Source organism: Convolutriloba macropyga, chromosome 10, assembly GCF_964194025.1.
Source record: "Convolutriloba macropyga chromosome 10, txConMacr16.3, whole genome shotgun sequence".
Taxonomy (NCBI): Eukaryota; Metazoa; Xenacoelomorpha; order Acoela; family Convolutidae; genus Convolutriloba; species Convolutriloba macropyga.
In genome coordinates this window covers 26,904,333-26,924,193 of record NC_134477.1, presented here as the reverse complement: position 1 = coordinate 26,924,193, position 19,861 = coordinate 26,904,333, and the positions used below count along the sequence as shown (strand labels likewise).

Here is a 19,861-nt window from a genome sequence, read left to right as displayed (position 1 = left end):
AAGTTCACAGTTTTCAAACAATTTTTCAGTTTTCATAGAAATCTTCAATTGATTTTCTTTTTTATTTGATTCGCTGTAAGAAGCATATACCCATCAAAAATGATACTTTTTGGTCGAATGAATTCCTTGTCCATGATTCGCCAAGTTCAGTAGTAGTCAACGTATCCGTCTTGAGGTGCCGGTTGTGGCTGCATACAATCCTCTTTACTTCTGTCTCAATTCTAAAGCACAGTATAGAGACTGTTTTTCAATCTGCTGGGCTCCAGGGTTTATCACCACACATGATCATAAATTCCAGTTATCGTTGACAGCGATTTTCACAATTCATTTTTAAATGCGCGTTTCTAGCCAGTCTTTCACGTTTTGATTGGGCAGATGAACCCTTAATTGTGTTTTTGGGCTTGTGTTTGAGTTGGAAATGTACTCGTTCTGGTTAGGGACCAAATAGGAGGTCTAACGTGATGTTCTGTTTCACTAGGAGGGCCAACTTCGCCTGTATCTGCCACTTTTCTCATTTCAGGGGACGGTCCGGTCTTAATTTTTTCCAAAAGTGTTCTATGCCTAATGGTGTTTGTTTTTGGGCTGCTGACTGCGCTATGTCGTACACAATCAATAATGCGTACTTAACCTGAGGTCCGAATCACTGTCAGTCTGTCGAATGTGTTTTTTCTCAAGGAGCGTTCACATAAAACAATACTAAAGTAGGATTCGCTTAGAGAATAACCTTGCTGGTCAACTTTACTTGAGAGTAAATCCAGTTGTAAGTTAATTACTTGAATTTGTCAACTGAACACGAGATGCAAAATAAAGACCCCGAATCAAAAGAATCTCGAATAGCATGAGTCACAATATATCTGAACAAATAATTTCCCGATTCTGGAAAGAGGGCAGCAGACTTACAGTTGAACTCAACTAACTTAGAGTACTAAAATGAGTTTGGCCTGACTTCTGATAATCGTCCTTGAAAATAATTACAACCTTAAAATAGGTACATCGTATTTGTTTTTTACTGCACTAAATTAAAATGTGTTTACTATGTACAACAGGGAAAATGGTGCGCAGGTCAATTGAATAGAAATGAGGCAAATAAAATTAAATGAACTCTTTAAAAAACAGAAACAATGAAGCTACCAAACCTGATGGAACAACTGCTAAAAGAGCAACAGTGAGTTCACAAATCAACTGAAATAATTAAACAACAGAAAAATGGAAGACTTTATCTTAGAAACCCTCGTTGTTATATTTTTAGGAACAGTTTTTTGAGACATCTATATCGACAGAGCCGGTTCTCTGACATTTCGCCTCAACTCAACCAATGACTACTGCTCACACTCCATTAATCGTACACCTGCAGCAATCAAAGTCTCACTCTGTATGCTTACGACAGCGATAGCTTGAGAGATGCAGGGTATGAAAAATTGTTTCATACGTTGTTTGAGAGTATCATTTTAAATTCTACAACTTGTTCAAATCTCATTTGATACAGGGACTTCATGGTCGCATCCTGGAAAAAGTCCATTGCCTGCCAGGGACAAGCGATTCATTGAAATTAAACCAAAGCTGCTGGATTTGATCTTCCCCCACAGGACATATAAATTTCTTTAATTTTTTTGTGTAGGAGAACTGGAGACCAAAAGGCCCAAAAACTCCATATTCGTCAAATGATAATCTAATTACAACCTTGAAAAATATTCAAGTTACAAAGATCAATACTCCGGATAACTATTTCACTTCAGATGTAAAATGTTAATTTCACACACATCCCTAGCTTTTACATAAGGGTTAATATTTTCAAAATAATCAATACTTAACATACTTAATATAATCAATTGCGCTTGAAAGAATTTTCTGAAATTTTTGCTTATATCAATTACAATTGACAATTTAAGTGTGCTCAGAGGGTTTTATTTAAATTCTGTATACAAATATGTTTTTGTTAACTGCATTCTGCAATTCTAGGGCCATCTTAAAACCCTTTTTTTGTCCTCGAAATAACATTCTGGATTGGATGTGTGAAGGCAGATTAACCAGATTATCGAGTTGAGACCGTGGAAGCTCGGAAAAACTGGTTGGATCCAAACCTAACAGCCCACCCGCAGCCCCCATCCTCTTCCCTTCCGCTTTTCTGATAAACGAAACATACGATTCATGAAATGGTTTGGTTTTAGAATCGTTTTCCCGTTTTGACCATGAATCGTTATCGCGTTCCGAGTCAGAAGTCTCCCGTCAAAGTAACTCACAGGAATGAACAACTAACGGTTCAGGAAAGAACATTTTGTCAAACTTCTCAACTGGAACAGCACAGCAGATAAGTGAACAGACAATCAACGATGACATATCTGGTGTCATGGTTCCAGTTGGAACTATCCTATATTATTCCAACAGAAAAGATAATCTATACAAAGCCTCAATCTTGGAGCAGCATGACTTGGTCAGATGTAAGGTGAGGTAATTGCATTCGGGTCCAAACTACGATGAATGGGAGTGCTTTAAAGCAATTTGGGCGCAACCACAATTCACTCAACTTTCGTCAACTGTGAAAATATACCGAAAGATCTATTTGCCCGCATTGACGAGTTGGTTCAACTCGCCAATGCGAGTCGAACCAACTCGTCAATGCGACACTAGTCTTCTGCAACACTAAGAAGCAATTCACCAGGCCCAAGTGACAATCGAAGCGACTTACCAGATTTGAAAACTATCCATAGTAAAATTATTTCAACGATGCGCTGTAGTCCCGTAAAGATTCGTATGCCATGGTCCGGGATTATAACGTCAATAATAGATAATTGCATCTCAAAGCCAGATTGTGTTGATGACTGGAAGTAGTTTTTCGCAGTAAGCAATTGTCTTTTGCGTGCTTCCAACAGAGGTGGTAAGAAAACAATAGCAGCAGCAGGAAAACTCAATGATGAATAGGTTTAAGCAACGAAGATTGAATGAGTATGCTGCTTCGAATTTCACAGCAGCGGGGCGTCCAAAAAAGGCCCAGAACATTTTCTCCACGAACTCAATTGTTCAATTTCCGATCAAACCAAGCGGGCAACGATTTACCTAACCAAATTAGTGAACTTGGCTAGCAATGACCAGCTCCCAAGCTTCATGGCTCCAGTTTTTTGTAGTGCTACCAAATAAAGCATTGAAAAAGAAAACCGCCAATAGACCTATTGCTGTGCATGAAGTTTTTCGGCGCCTCGTTTTCAAGTGCAATTGCAAAATAATTAGCCTCCGAGGCGATTGAGTGTTGTTTCGAGCAAAGCAGTTGGGAGTTGTCGTCACGTGAAGTACCGGGAGCATAATGCATGCACAAAAAAAAATCGAAAAAACGAAGAGAACAAAAAGCGGGGGCATACTCCTAATGGATTTGAGAAACGCATTTATTTCAGTGATTTAAAGGCATTTAAGTCATTTCCTTGGCTCTGCAAAAATTTTTGATGCCTAGTACATTGCCTTTTGCGTCTTTTTTTTTAAATTGAGGCATAGTGATTCGGTCTTCAATAGCTCAAAAGTTTACAGTCAATCTGGAGTGCAACAAAGAGATACACTGGCTCAATATTTGTTTTCACTGGCCATCTGGCCTCTTTTGACTAAACTGAAAGCAAATGATGGAATCAATAAAGGTATCGAGATCAAACTTTGTCAACCGCTGAAAATTCTTACAGAATCTAGAAAAAAATCTGCTTAGAACTCAGGAAGAATAAGTGCGAGCTAGGGTCATACCAAAGCATGACGAAAATTGAGAGTTTGATCAACAGGAACCGTCTACATGGAATTAAAATTTTAGGTTCTGCCATAGAATCTGATGCTTTTGTTTCCTCTTTTTTTACTTGAACGCGTTAAAAAATTAGAGACAAATCTAGATCATTCAGCTTATGTGGACAATCAACAATAAGCCCTTGGTATTTTGCGTTTTGGCTTGGTGCCCCCGAAATGATCTACTTTTTGCAATGCAATTCATCTTCGGATGCAAATTCAATTCGGTTCAGCGTGCAACTTTTGATTGTGTTCTTGGAGTTTTAATATCAGTTACCTCATGGAACCAAGCATACCTCCCAATAAATAAAACCGGTGTAGGATCAAGATGATCAGCAAATCAAGCTCAGGCAGCATATTTTGGCTCCGTTTTTCAATCCTCTGTTCTTGCAGAAAAACTAACTCTCATTAATCCAACTAAAGGCATCAATCCTCATCAAATCTCCCTCTTTTTAAAGAAATTGAGCGCAATTGGGCGAAATCGCGAAGACAGATCCCTCTCAGCAAAAAATTTAGGAAGAACTTGATAACTCTGCCTACGGCAAGTTGCTAGGAAAAAAAACTCCATTAGAGAAAAATGTCGGTTGCAACCTCTTTCACTACCGCAGTCTGGAGCCTGGTTATCCGCAGCCCCTATTTCTGCTCTATAACTAGACCTTTTTCCCAACATTTTCAGTGTTGCTCTTGAATACCGACCGGTTGCTAAATTAAACGAGAGTGAGAGAAAATGATTTCTTTTAATTATGGGAAGATAGATGTAGAGGGCAACCATGCCGTGTCATGTCATGGTCGGTGTGATACTATCTCCTGTCATTTTTTTGAAGAGCAAATTATATATCAGCTTCCTCGGGAGCTCTATTGTCTCCCATCTGTGAACAGAAGAGTTTACTACCCAACAATAACTCCAGACCGGGCGACATTTTCTTACCTGTTTTGAATGCCTGTCAACCAGCAGCAGTACGTTACTGTCATGTCATTTCTCCCTTGCAGTCAAGCCTCATTATAATAGCGTCGGAGAAGAGTGGTTTCGCCCTGTCAGCTGCTGAAGGCAGGAAGTACAAACAGTACGCCCAGAAAAGTAGTGAAGCCGGAATTCAATTCATTCCCCTGACTTTCGAGTCTTTTGGGGGATTTTCTGAGGCAGTTCATAAGACCCTCAAATGATTAGCTACTCCGGCTGATAACAGAAGCTTGCAGCTGGCGGGCTTGTTGTTAGTTTTCAGCAGGTTATCTCAATCAGTCTCAGTTACAGCAATTCGGGGGCCGCAATAATGCTCCTGGCAAGAGATGCGAGATTATAGACACATATTAAACGCGAGCCAAACTTTGCATCCTTATCCCACCAGTTGAGAGTATCCCAACTGATAATCAGATTGTTGGGGTTCCACTATTCCAAAAGAAAAACCGATTGTGTGGGTTTTATTTTTCTAAACTCACAACTAAACTCATGTCAATGAGTTAATAAAGTCGACTAAGATTAGCTTACAAAGCCAAATATTAAAAGAATTTTTTGATCTTTATAAGTAATACTGGAGAATTCAATACTTAGATCTTGGTGTTACCCCCGGGTTGGGGTTTTGGGTAAATTTTTGTACTAAATGCGATGAATGCAGTGAATTTTTGTAAGAAATGCGGTGATTACGTTGAATGCAGTAAAAATAAATATTTCACCTCATTTCTTACAAAATTTCACCGCAAAATTCTCCGCATTTCTTACAAAATTTCACCGCATCGACTTTTGTGGCAAATTAATTTAAGAAATACAGTGAAAGCGGTGAATGCGGTGAAAAAAACAATTAACCGAATTTCAGCGCATTCCTTACAAAAATTCACGGCATTTGCTTTCCAACGTTTACTCAATCTGATTTAAATTCACAAGAAATATTAATAAAGTAAGGTCAGATTTTCAAACCCGTGTAGGGAGGATTCATTTTGTAAGAAAGCCGAGAACGCGGTGAAAATAAATAATTCACCACGATTCACCGCAAAAAGATGTAACAAATACGCAAAGAAAATTAATATTTTTTAAAGTATTTCTTACGAAAATTCACCGCCAAACCTCGACCCTGGCCTAAATCATAGTTATCTTCCCATTTTCTGTTAAAATCTCAAACCGTATCATTTTTGAGCTGAAAGTAGGGATATTCCTTATAATCTTTTTAAGAGAATGTAGATAAGGTTCAATTACATTGTTCTAGACAGTTTAGTTTGGTAAGTTTTTATATCAGTTTTAAGTTGCGGGAACAACCAACTCGTTTTGGTTGCGATAAGGACAAAAGTCAATGTTTTTTCAAGTTTTACTTCTGACTTGATTGTTGCACGACATGCTCCAGGGGAAAGAGGAGGCCAACTAACACATCACAGACGTTTGACCAGATCGTCGAAGAGGGTGTAACCCAAGTTGCCTAGAAAACCGTTTCGAAAAAAGGTCACGAAAAAATAGGCTAATCAGCCAAAACACGTGCGAGGGCGGAGACCGGACGAACGTACGTGCCGTAAGCCGTTTTCACCTTCACCACACGGTGTTGTCCATCTCGTCCAGGATAGACTTCAAGAACACGTCCAAGGGGCCAAATTCCACGTGGAGTCATATCTTTCAGAATCCAAACGATGTCGTTGACTCTGAGTGGTGTTTGGTCACTATCGCTCCATTTGGACCTCTTTAACAGTGTCGGAAGATACTCCTTGACGAGTCGTTTCCAGAAATGGTTGACCATTTGCTGCACATTCTTCCAAGACTTGAAACTGGCGGGTTCTTGGCTGTCGAACTTTCCTGGTGGGAGAGAGTTGAACGGTCTGTTGATCAGAAAATGGTTTGGCGTGAGAGGCATTTCATTTTCTGGAAGGTCAGCGACAATCGTTAGTGGTCTGGAGTTCAATATAGCTTCGGTCTCGACCAAAATTGTCCTGAACACATCAAGCGACAGCCTTCTGGAGCCTAGAATGATCAATAGAGTGCGTTTCGCGGTCTGGATCAAGCGCTCCCAAATACCGCCAAAATGAGGTCCATAGGGAGGATTGAACTTCCAGGTTGTGTTCGTTGCTGCCATTGCTTTGTAGATTTTGTCGTTGTCGAGACGTTTCACAGATCTTTTTAGTTCCTCAGATGCACCAATAAATGTCTTGCCATTGTCGCTGAGCATTGTTGTTGGCTGGCATCTGCGGCTTACAAAACGTCGATAGGCGTTTAAAAAAGTGTCAGTGTTGAGATCGGGACAAGCTTCTAGATGGACACACCTAGTAACCAGGCAAGTGAAGATGAGGCCGTAGTGTTTTTCAATCTGTCCTTTGGCATCCTCTATATAAAAGGGTCCAAAAAAGTCGACTCCGCTGTTCGCGAAAGGATACTGGGTAGAGTCTGTCGGGAAACGGCAGGCAGGGAGGGGAGCCATGACGGGTTGAATGTTTTGAGCGGCAAATCGTCTGCAGAGAAAACATCTGTACTTTATACTCAAAAGTGTTTTTCTGAGTCCAATGATGTGGTATCTTTGCTGCACAAAAGCTTTCACTGGCTCTGTTCCTTGGTGAACGCAAATGTTATGTGCATGCTCTATATAGAGTCTCGCTATCTTGTCCTTTGCGTGCAGTATAATCGGAAATTTCTCAACTTCGAGGTTATCTGGCGCAAATTGCAGTCTTCCGCATGACCGAAGGATTCCATTGTTGTCCAACATTGGGTTGAGCGAACGGATTTTGCACTTTGAATCTATCCTGGAACCACGTTTCAGGGCTTGGATTGTTGAGAAGAAGAAATTTTGCTGCGAAATTTTGATCAGCTGATTTCTTGCAAGAATGACGTCTTCTGTTATATACTGGTGATCTTTAGGCCTTTGCTTTTTGATCCGAAAGAGCAAATTGAAGACTGTTGCTAAAGTCAGGAGCAACTTGTTCCAAGTTGAGAACCGTGTCGGGTCGATTATTTGCTCCGACAAATTGCGTGAAATTTCATGCGTTGCTAACACATGCTTTGAAGAGTTTTCAGCAGCGCTGAGCTGTCTTGTGGAAAGAAATGCTGGCGCTGTTAGCCACTTGGCTGTAATTTCGTCTGGGTTGAGACCACGGGTCCCGTGGTCAGCTGGATTTTCTTTGGTGGCAACGTGTTTCCATTGGTAAGCATCAGTTGATGCAAGGATTTCTTTGAGGCGATTCGCAACAAAAACAGGTTGCTTCTTGGTTGTCGATAACCAGTCAAGTACTACTTGACTATCTGTCCAGAGTGTAGAGCGAGTAATGTGAAATGATGACTCTTTCATGATGGTTGAAAGAAGGCGCACTCCGATGACTGCGGCTTCCAACTCTAATTTGGGTATGCTGATTTGTTTAATTGGGGCAACTTTGCATTTGCCTATTAGGTAACAAGTTTCAACATCAGTGGCTGAGTTAGGAACTGTTTTCAAGTATGCAACGGCTGCAACTGCTACAGCTGAGGCGTCGACAAATATATGGATTTCATTTTCACTTTCTGGTGAATGGCAACTCTTATTCAGAGTTCTGTTCAATGTCACTTCTGGGGAAGAAAAGTATAAATCCAAATTCTTTTGAAGTGGTTTAACTACTTGAGGGGCAATTTGATCGTCCCATTTTTTCCCAAGTTTCCACAGTTCTTGAAGAACTATTTTGAAACGGATCGTTGATGGCGACATTATTCCTATTGGGTCGAAGATCGAGGAGACAAGACTAAAGATCTTACGTTGAGTGTATGCTGAGGCATCTTTTGGGAAATCAGTGAGAGGTTTCATAAAAAAGCAGTCTTTCTCAAGATTCCATTTAACACCAAGAACTCTAACAATATCTGTCTTGTTCTCTTTGTCTTCTGGAGGGATTTGGTTTAGAATTAGAGAGCTGTTTGAAACAAATTTTGTGAGTCGAAACCCACCTGTTTGCAGACAATTTTTTGTTTGAAAAACTGCATTACAAGCGTCTTGTTCTGTTGCATGTGATTGGATGTAGTCATCCATGTAAAAGTGCTTTCTGACGGCTTTGAGGGCTTCTGGGAATTGTTGACTGTTTTCTTTGGCACAATGGTTAAGAACGTATATTGCGCACGAAGGTGAGCAATTTGCTCCAAAGATGAGTCTGGTAAATTGGTACTGTTGTATCTGATTGTCTGCTAACCAAAGAAATCGAAGAGCAGATTGATCAATCTGATGGATGGCGATTTGCATAAACATGCCTTCGATGTCCGCAAGAACTGCAACGGGATGTTCTCGAAATCTCATCAGGACACCTAAAAGGTTATTAAGGAGATCTGGTCCTGTAAGAAGGTTTGAATTAAGCGATTGGCCGCGGAATTTTGAAGCGGCATTTGCAACTCGGCGGACTTTTCCGGGCTTATTGATATTTTCCACAGGATGGTGTGGCAGGTACCAAATTCTGTCTGGTTGAGGATCTTGCATTTCCACCGGTTTGACATAGTTTTTCTCGAGGTCTGTCAAGAGAGTCTCATTGTATTTGTCCTGCAACAAAGGTTTACGTTGAAGGCGTTTATTGAGGCTTTTGACTTGGTTCAGTGCAGAATAGAAGTTGTTTTCCAAATTTATTATTGATTTCCAGGGCAGTTTGATTTCATATCTCTCACCATTGTGATTGATGGAGTTCTTCAAAATATCAAGAAACTGTTCTTCTTGCTTTGTGTAAACTTGTTCACGGTCCTTCTGAATGCCATCAGCTTCAATACTCCAGAACTGTTGAACAAGTTCGTCAAGTCCGGGTTCATCTGATCTGTTTCTTGACACATGGAAAATAAATTTCTTCTGCTGAGTTGCGGGCTGTTGAGTGGTGGCTGAGATACAATTCTCATATTCACCAGCGAGGGTCCAACCAAGTTTAGTTTTCACACCAAACGGTTGATTTTGATTGCCAGGTATAACATGTGTAGGGTAGGTGAATGCGAATGCGTTAACACCGAGGAGGGCGCCGATTTTGCCATCGGCAATATTTGGGAAATGTATGTGGCGCAGACTGTTGAAGGCATCACAAATTTGATTAAGTTCAAAAGTTTTTGCAGCTGCGACGTTCAGAGACGGGGTGCTGAACGTTCGAGAGAGTTCAAACGATATTTCAGTTGACTTATATGGAGTTATTGTGACTGGCTCAACAATTTTTGAGAGGGACATGCTGTTCTCTGTATTGAGAAAATGTAGTGGTACTGACTGTTGTGTTTCACGGGGAAGCTCAAGAAATTCAGCTATGGCGTCCAATACAAAACTGAATTGGCTACCGGGGTCTATGAGGGCGTAGGTATCGAAGGCTTTATTCCCCTTGAGGAATGAAACTGGAATAAGCTGCAATTGCTCATACCAATTCTTCGGTGTTTCTGAGCATTGGTTAATGCTGAACGATTGGTTAATTGCATTGCCGTTTAAATTACGTTGTTGCACGTTTTGCTGGCTTTGGTTGTTGAAAGTTTGGCCATAACGGCTGTTGGGGGCTTTGTTTGTTTGACTTTTCTGTTGAGAAGATGTATTTGGAGTTTGACTTGAAGCTTTGCTACTAGACGAAGCTGTTGGATTGTTACCAGAAAAAACTTCAGTAGAAAAAGCTGCTGTAGGGCGTTTGATTTGCTTGGCGGGATCATGAAGGGTTGTGTGGTGGAATCCACTGCAAACCTGACATCGTTTTTGCGATGGGCACGATTGTTTGTGGTGTTTGTTGCTCAAGCAGTTTGTACACAAATTATTTTGGCTGACAAGGTTGTATCGATCACTTGGTGAGCACAATTGATACTCAGGGCATGTGGCAATGCTGTGTTCTTGTTTGCACTTCTCACAAGATCGTTTTGTGTTAAAGGTTTTGTTCGGAACGTTTTGTGAAATTGACGGTTGCTTTTGCTGAGGCCCAAAGTTCCATTGTTTTCTACTGTTTTCCGCTGATGCGTTGTTGACTGACACTGAGAGATTGCCATTGTATTGCTTGGTTTGCGGGTTGTTCGAGTTGACAAACTTTGAGGCTTGAGAACTGATGGTTCTTTGATTGCTTTCTCGACTCACTTTGTCGTAGATTTGAGCTTGGAGCCCCAACCACTGTTGAAAATCCACAAGAGTTGGGTCTGAGTTGAGCTCGGTGAGACAATGTTCTGTCCATTTCAGAACCAAATGATGTGGCGTTTTCTCTTTGGCTTTCTTAATGAGTGTTGTAGACTGGAGGTCTGCTGTAAAGCCAAGGTATTGGAAGGCTTGCACAAGTCTTTTCAAAAACGAGGAAAAGGCAATGAAGCTTTGCTTGTTTTGGAATTTCATTTGCCAGTTTTCAAGCTGGTTAATGAACGCATTAACAACTATAGTACGATCACCGAAATGTCGGATTAGTTCATTCAGTGCTGTCTGATAATAGGATGGATCGCAGGAGTAAGCATGAATCAAGTCTTTTGCTTTCCCACTCACAGAATTCTGTAAGTAAGTTATACGATGAGTGTCTGTAATGGAAGGGTTGTTGTGAATCATCGTGTTGAAATTATTGATCCACTCGTGAAAGTGGATAGGATCACCATTGAAATTCTGAAGTTTCAAAGGTGGCAATTTGATTGAATGCTTGAAATCAACATTTCCTTTTTCCTGTGTTACATTAGGGTTCGAGTATGCTGAGCTTATGTGTTGATTGACAGTGGGCAGTAAACTCTGGTTAATTAAAGGCTGGCTCAACTGATTTTGTCCAGCAGGATTTGAGTGTTGATTAATGCACATTGGGGCATGGATCGTGGAAGTTAATGGAGCTTGACAGTTCGATGGAACTTGAGAGTCAGGAACAAACTGGTTGTTACACAACTGACTGGGTTGTGTCACATTTTGGTTAACTGGGAAAGTGCTGGTAAAACCGTGTTGACTGTTAACAGGTTGTGGAAATTGCAGAGGAGCCGCAATTCCGTTTGATTGTGGAGCTACCTGGTTTGGCAGAAAATTAGGAGCTGCAGGATTTAAGACGGTATTTTGATGCTGTTGTTCCATCAGTTGTACGGTAATTGGAGGAACACTTGCGGAATGTACCCCAGTTATAGGATTAATATATTGATTGGATTGTAGGCAATTGTTTTCTGCCACTATTTTATCAGTTGTACTTGGAAGATGTGAGGTTCTGTTTGCCACTGTGGGTAAGCAGGGGAGTTTTTGCAGATCACAGTTCAACACTTGACTATCGAGGTATCCATTTGTTCCTATTTGAACCTCAGAAGGTCCAACATTCTGTTGTAGATTGGGAAAATTATGATATTGAGGATTTCTGTTGGCATATGAATCCTGATTGTTTCTTCGCTTTGGCAACTTTAAATTAAGGGTTTTCTCCAATGCCGAGTTTTGGGCAAAAGGACCATCTGCTTGTAATTGAATAGTTGGATCTGCCAAAATGAAGGGGTTTGAAAGTGAGTGATTACCTGAAAGGTTCAAATTTTGGATTGGAGGCAAAAGGTTCTGCGACGTGTCAAAGTTGTCACTCAAGTTGATTTGAGCTGTTTCAATATCGCAGACATCTCTATTTACCAGGTTGGAGGCAATTTCAAGTTTCCCTGATCTTGTTGGAGATGTGAATTTTTGGCTGATATCTTTGTCAAAGCAGGGAAAAGGATTCGGAACGTTTAATTCGTTTCCAAGTTTAGTTTTGGATTTTAGAAGACTTTCATGAACTTCCTTTTTAGGATTTCTTTGATGGGCTTCAAGCACATGTTGAATTTGAAGTCCTGGTTCATTAGATGTTTGCAGAAACAGTGATGGTTGTCTTGGCCGTGGTGGTAATGGAGGCGGCTGATTGAAGATGTTACTGCTGGTCTGCTTTCCTTCTATGTCGCGCTGATGCTGGATTCGTTCCTTGTCGTCACTGGGCGCAGGTGTTGATTGCCGAGACAGGTTTCTTCTGCTGGAGATCATGCTGACATCATCTCTAATGCGACTAGAAGACTGACTGAGCTGGCCATCGTCGTCCAACAGATCAACTTGCAGTTCCAGTTCATTGAGGCGAGTTATTAGTGTCGTTTGCCTATTCAATATTGATGATGCAGTGCTCTGATGTGGCTGCTGTCTCATCACTTCCTCTGAGAGTTTCTTGAGCTCTGTTTCCTGGCCTTTGATTTTGTTGATCATCAAAGACAATGACCGGAAACTCTTTTTCTGCTCCACAGTTTTCTCAAGGAGATCGAGCAGTTTCTTCATTGACATTTCTGTCGCTTTGAACATATTGATGGCAAACTGACATTCAGCGCTGTTCTGCTTTGACATATTGGTGGCTGCTGCTTTGTTGTAGCTGATTGTTGATGATGTAGGTGAAGAAGCTCGTTACTGAAGGTGAAAAAACGGCTTAGAACCGGAGCGACGCAAATTTTTGATGTAAAAAAAAAAAAGTTGTCTAAGGTTTGAATGCTAATGATCCTAGTTTTTTCTTGTTCAAAAGACCGGCGACGCAAATTTTCTCAAAAAGTGATGTCCTAGAATGTGTTTTGTGTGCTAAATCTTGCCTTTTGCGCTAAAAAAAAACTTAAAAGCTTTTCCGAACGTTCGCGCGCTTTAATCGCCTTTCGTTCAACAGACTTAAATAATTGCTTGTTTTTTGTTGAATTAACACAAGTTTTGGTTAAATAGCTGGCTTTAACTGTTTTAACTAGTGTGTCTGGCTACTGTAGTTGACAGGAAACTTGTGCTTTGCTACAATTATGCAGTTGAACCAATATTAGACCAGAACTCAAATAATTGTTACATTAAACTCCTTTTTCTTGAAAACTTCAAAACACTCGTCTGTTTCCCTCAAATAGGAATAGATTACCAACCAGAAAGCTTATGAAACTACCCAAGAAAATTTGTCTTAACTCCCTAACCCTAACCAAACACTATGATTAATAAATACCTCTCACAGTTTTTGCGAATTTATAACTTTGAAACCTGTTCTTTTTCTAGGAGTTTATTGTTGTTGTGACGGCTAAAGATAAGAAATTAGTAAAAATGCGATGCGTTTAGGCAACAAGGGCTACAGGAGGGCTACTGAATGCTAGAAATTTGCAGAGACGAATCATATTGTGGAAATCTTTAGAACTCTTTGGTGTATTGTCTTTTTTCGGGTTTTGCAAAAGCTTTTTCGTTATCTTTAAAACTGTGTGACTTTGTCTGCTGTTTTTCACTCTGTTTTCGTTATTTATAGATTGCATTGACTCTAATAAACTCTCAAAACTTTCTCCCACAGATAACGTCTGAGATCTGCTTTTCAAAAATATTGAAAGTAGAAAAAAAAAGAGACATCAAATTTTCTGGTGACTACTGGAACCAATTTTCTTCGAAAACTCCTCTTCTGCTGATGGTAACGTCTGAAACCAATAGGGATAAAGGGACTTCGCAGACGGCAACGTCTGATACCGAGGACTTCTGCAAAAAATCAAGTTTTGGAAGTTTTTCCAAAAAAAATTAAAAAGCTAGTTATTTTCGTCAAATGAAAGTTTTGATATTTGCTGTGGCGTCTAATGACTTTCTATTTACTTCCATATACAGGTGAAACCATCAAACCGAATGACAATGACTTGTTGTAGGGGTTTGTTTAGTGGTTTATTCGGCAATTCAAATGAATATGTAGTCAGAAAATTAGCTTGTGTTTTTTGAATTTTCTGATTTCAAAAAATTTTTTCTGACATTTCTCATTTATATGATACTGATTGGATAAATCGATGAAAATGGCTTTCTGTTTGATTACAAACTAATTCAGGAGAGTAGTTTAAGGGTTTATTCCGCAATTGAAACGGATATGTAGTCAGAAAGCTAAATTGTGCTTTTTGATTTTTCTGAATTCAAAAAAATTTTTTCTGATATTTCCACTTTATATAATGCTGATATGATATATCAATAAAAGTGGCTTTTTGTTTGATCGAAAGCCAATTCCGAAGGGTGGTTTAATAGTTTTTTCCGCAATTCAAATGGATATGTAGTCAGAAAACTAAATTTTGTTTTTTGAATTTTCTGAATTCAAAAAATTTTTTCTGACATTTCTCATTTGTATGATACTGATTGGATATATCGATGCAAATAGCTTTCTGCTTGATTACAAACCAATTCAAAAGAGTGGTTTAATAGTTTTTTCCGCAATTCAAACGGATATGTAGTCAGAAAACTAAATTGTGTTTTTCGATTTTTCTGATTTAAGGAACATTTCTCTAAATTTTGTGCGTTTTTTCGCATAATTTTCTTTCAAAGTTAGAAAATTGCCTTTACTCGCTTTGAAAATAATATTACTAGTCAAGGTTTATCAATCGAGGTGTTATAGTAACAAAAAGTTTTTTTTTTTGGGACAAAAATCAATTTTTTGAAGGCTTTTTGTCGAAAAAAAAATAGAGATTTTGGATGGCTCTAACCGGGGAACAGGACATCAGAGGTAACGTCTGAGACCTCGGGCGGACTTCTGCTGGTGACGTCTGAAACCAGTAAAAAAAACAGATCCTCTCGTCGGGGTGACGTCTGAAACCCAATTTCCAAAAAAAAATCGTCTGCTGGGTAACGTCTGTAACCCAATCTTGGCTTCGTCGCTGAAAAAATTGCTTGTCTTTTCTTTTCTGTGACTTTTCTGTGTCTTTTCGGTGTCTTTTCTGTGTCTTTTCGGTGTCTTTACTGTGTCTCTTCTGTGTCTTTACTGTGTCTCTTTTGTGTCCTAAGAGACTTTTGCCAGTAACAGGGGAGACTTTTGTCCTCAAAATTGTTTTGGGGAAAGAAGGTTTTGTTCTTTGAACGAGGGGTAAACCATAAAATGTAAGAGAATGTAGATAAGGTTCAATTACATTGTTCTAGACAGTTTAGTTTGGTAAGTTTTTATATCAGTTTTAAGTTGCGGGAACAACCAACTCGTTTTGGTTGCGATAAGGACAAAAGTCAATGTTTTTTCAAGTTTTACTTCTGACTTGATTGTTGCACGACAGGCTTGATTTAATAGTCTTCTTAGTCTTCAGGTAGACTATAAAGATGAAAATTTTATATCTTACCCTTACAGGCAGAGGTGGTCTCAGCAAGTCGCGTCAATGCCAACAGAAAGCGATGAGAGCGAATAATTAGTTATCGTTAAAAATGAAATTGTCGTAGAACAAAATTAAACAAAACTTGCCCCTAGCAAACAATGCTATCGAAACTTTAACATGAATAGCGGGTTTATTTGTCGCAGAACTAACTGTCTTTAATTGAAGGATTTTGACCAACCCTCCCGCTCATTCGTTTTAATCCCATAATTCATGTCAATAATATATCTTAGAGCTTAGAGGCAGACCAGTAAGCAAAAACTCATAATTTAGCAATTGTTGACTAAGGCAATAATTAATATGGCAAAAACTCGATCAACGTCAACATGAACATAATCCTGGTTGCATCAAGAACTCACCTTTACTGTCACAGCAGCATCTTCAAACAACAACAAACAACAACAATATAGAAACTAAGTTTGTTTCTAAAACAAACAGCATAAGCATGCCTTTTATAATCACCATTGTTTCGTCAGCCATCAGAGAGGCGTTTTATAGATGAAAACTTTCTTCCTGTTGTATCAAATTGCCTTTTAGAGTTAATAAAGATTTCAATTAACATCATCAATTGAAAAAGGTGTGCTGTACTGGCAGGCAAGGATTTCATTACACCCGGGCCGAGGGATTTTAACAAAATTATGTGAGATAAGCGGTAACTAGCAATGACAAGTTAGAAAATTCAGCGCAATTTTACCACATAATTTTGCCGTGAATGCCTTGAATCATATATATCCTATATATTAAACGTAAGACATGATAAAGGACCATATTTAACGACAGCCAAAACTTTTAAACGGCCTCTCGATGTTTAAGTGCTAACGAAGAGGCATCGACGAGCATGTTTAAAAGAAACACTGTATTAACAGAAAAATCAAACTTAGTCTTCAATAATTTCCGTGTCCTAAATCAAATTTGCAGCTTTAAATTTTTTTAAGAAATAATGTACCGTAGTGCAGTGGCATATTACATGAGTTGGGAATTGGAGGTTGAGGGTTCGAGCACCCCACAGAAAACAAATCAGGTGTAATTTGGTGTAAGCTCATACAGCTTGCTTTATTGGGCCCTATCTTTTGTTTCCTAACGTAGTACGCGCATTAAAAAAAATTTTCACAATTTGGATTTTTTTTCTGGGCGACAGTGACGAAAAAAAAGTTAATCGAAAAACACAACTTTCACTGCTGACTCTAATCATATGCCTTGCTTTTAATTAAAATTTTCATTATAATGACTTTTTGATTTTTGCGTGATCACTATATTGCTCTCAAACCGAAATAAAGTCTGTAAAGAAAGATTAAAATAATTGAAGAAGATAGTGTTATAAATAGGCTGTAGCGTAGTTGGTAATATAGATGAACGCTAATTAGGTTATCGCGTGTTCGAAAACCTGTGGGTGCCTAATCTATTTGAACTCATTGAGATATCGAAACTAAATGGAATTGCCACACCGCCTGTAGTCCGAGAGCAATACTAGACATCTCCTGCTTTAAAATTTACTCTTATCGACGCAACAAAAAGTATTCATAATTTTTGAGCAACATTTTCCGCTTATATTGTGGCTGAAAGAACAGCTTTAAGCTGAAATATAATAGAATTTTAATGAAAAACATATGTTATAAGTTTAGCGAATGGAAAAATAGGTGTTTCATGAAGAATAGCTCAATTTCAGGGTGCATCTCTATAGCACAGAAGCAATTCGAGATCACTGTTTTTTTTTATAGTTTATACACTCTTATCAACGCAATGGAAGTTGTTCGAACTTATTTTCTGGTTTTTTCCGATTTCAATTGATTTTGCGTGAAACAGCAGCTCCAAGCTGAAATATGCAAGAAATTTATTTGATAATAAAGTCAAAATTTTACCGATTGTCAAAATATAAACGTTCGACTTTAAGGTGTTTCTCGAATGCACATTTAGTGGCGAATGAATTATGTTTTAGACGCGTAAACAGCTTAAAGGGAAAGCACAAGAACAGAAAAATCTAAATAGGTCTTCTGTGACTCGTTTTTCCTCATTGTTTGACAATTTTTTTCGTCTGAGTACTGTGGATAATAAAAGCTATCTATATCTATAAATTATCTCAAAGTGGTTGGAACTGAACATTTTGTTTTGACCTCTTAAAATTTAGGTTTAAGGACTTTAAACTGGCTGATCTGGAAAACTTTTAACTTTCGGTTTTGAGTTCGGGTGTGTACATTGTGAGAATGTAGTGTTTTAAGTTGGAGCAAATGCACTATTTTAAGGACTGTTTTCTTGAAATAAGCTCACCTGGTACTTCATAATGTTAGGGACGAACTCGCAGCCCTTCGGAAAAAAATACAATTTTTGGGTTTTATTTATTCAACTCACTTAAAGAATCGTTGGAATCAGATGCTGCGAATACGCGAAAAACGTCGTAAAACCAACCAAAAGAGAAACAAAGAACTTTTTAATTTTAAAAAATCTATTTAAGAAAGAACAGATCGGAAACATGAAGGGAAAACCTTGGAAAAAAAACAGAGAACCAGAACAACCGAGAGAGAAAATTTTGGCGGCGAACCCGGATTTTCTCTTTTTCTGTGCGATTTTGTTTTCTGTCTGTTCTTCTCTCTCAATCTCCTACTTAATCGTTTGTGTCTTTTTCATGCTTAGAAAAAATAACAAAAACAAAAAATTCAACACCTCCCAAAAAGTCTAAAGTCATTCCAGATGGCAGATTTAACTTTCTGTTTTAACTCTTAATTGATCCTTTTTTATATTTTTGAAAGAAAGAACAACGCCAAACGCAAACAAACGCTTCCAAAAACTAAAGACCACTTCAGAAAAAGAACCATCTTGCCGTTTTCAATAAGTAGACAAAAAACGTACTTTTCTCATTAAACAAAATGACCCTTATTTTTGACAACACATGCGGAGCGCAGACTCAAGAAATCAAAAACAACTTTAAGGCAGCCGGAACAATTATAGCTTTTGACAAACGCCCTTAACATTTTCCAGATGACATTTTTTCAGTTGACGCCCTTGACATTTTACAGATGGCCACCAGGAATGGAAAAGATATTAAAATTGAGCAGAGTGAAATGCTATTTTTAGCAGTCCGGGTTATCTCTCCACCTGTTCATCATGGTCTTTGTAATTTTTTCTTTTATCTCTTTGATTTTCTCGTTGTAAGTATCTAGCAAAACGCTCCTTCATTAATGCAGAAATTGAAGAATAAATTTTTTACAAAAGCAAACAAAATGAAAGAGAAAATAGCTCTGATTTTGGCCAAAACCCTTAATTTTTTGTCCGCTTTTTTTCTCTTTCTGGCATCACTTAAACAGAGAAAAGTATTTACTTTTTAACATCTAACCAAGCGAGAAGATTTCATCAGTACAAATGCAACTTTTTTGGAACCAATAGGAAAATCTAATCGACCCGGGGAAAAAACAGATTTTATCTTTCTAACTGTCTCTTTTACTCTTTTTTCTCTGTCTGTCTCTATCTCTCACCTAATCTAGTTTTCCTTGTTCATTTTTAATAGAGAAAGATTAATCTCGATCTAGAAATTGACAATCGTTCGGATCACAACTAATCACAAAAAAATTTTGTGAGGAAGACCGGATATCTCTCTGTGTGCCTCTTTACCTCTCTCTTTTCAATTACCATTTGTTTTTATCTTATTATCTTTGTTTTCGAAGTCGAATTAAGCGAAAGGAAAACAAAACTTCCGCGAAAAAGAGTGGTCACATCCTTAAAACAGCAATTTATCGTTTTGAAGGAAAAAACAGAAAACACGGAAAGACAAAACTTTTTAAAAATCTATTCAAAGGAGAACAGATCAATGTCATGTACGGAACACTTTCAAAAAAAACGAGAACATAAGAGGGAGAAAAAAAAATCTAGCAACAAAACCGGATTTTCTCTCTGACTGTTTTTCTGTTTTCTTCTGTCTGTTTCTCTCTCTCTCTCTCAACCTTTTACTTAATCTTTTTTCTTTTTCATGTCTCGAAATCATAACAAGAACGGAGATATTCAAAACTTAACGGAAAATCAACAATCACTCAAGATGGTTAATTTTCTCTGACTCTTTCCCACTTTGACCTCTCTGACGCAGAAAAACATTAATTTTTTACCACAGAAGAAATGAAGTCCATCAATGCAACAGTTCGAGAGAAGATCCGAAAA

The 19,861-nt window shown here is 38.5% G+C and overlaps 1 protein-coding gene across 7 annotated transcripts in view; it reads right to left on the bottom strand.

The window, feature by feature from the left end:
- LOC142347843 (uncharacterized) overlaps positions 1-16,089 on the bottom strand; it is a 58,946-nt gene extending 42,857 nt beyond the window's left edge. For 2 of the 7 annotated variants that reach the window (XM_075398964.1, XM_075398970.1), the window contains exon 1: positions 15,689-16,011. The gene's annotated coding sequence lies outside the window, so the exon portion shown is untranslated. Of the gene's footprint in view, positions 1-15,067; positions 15,239-15,688; positions 16,012-16,077 lie in introns of those variants that run through there. The other 5 variants (XM_075398965.1, XM_075398966.1, XM_075398968.1 and 2 more) reach the window with 5 other exon arrangements.
- Between the last annotated feature and the right edge of the window lie 3,772 nt (positions 16,090-19,861).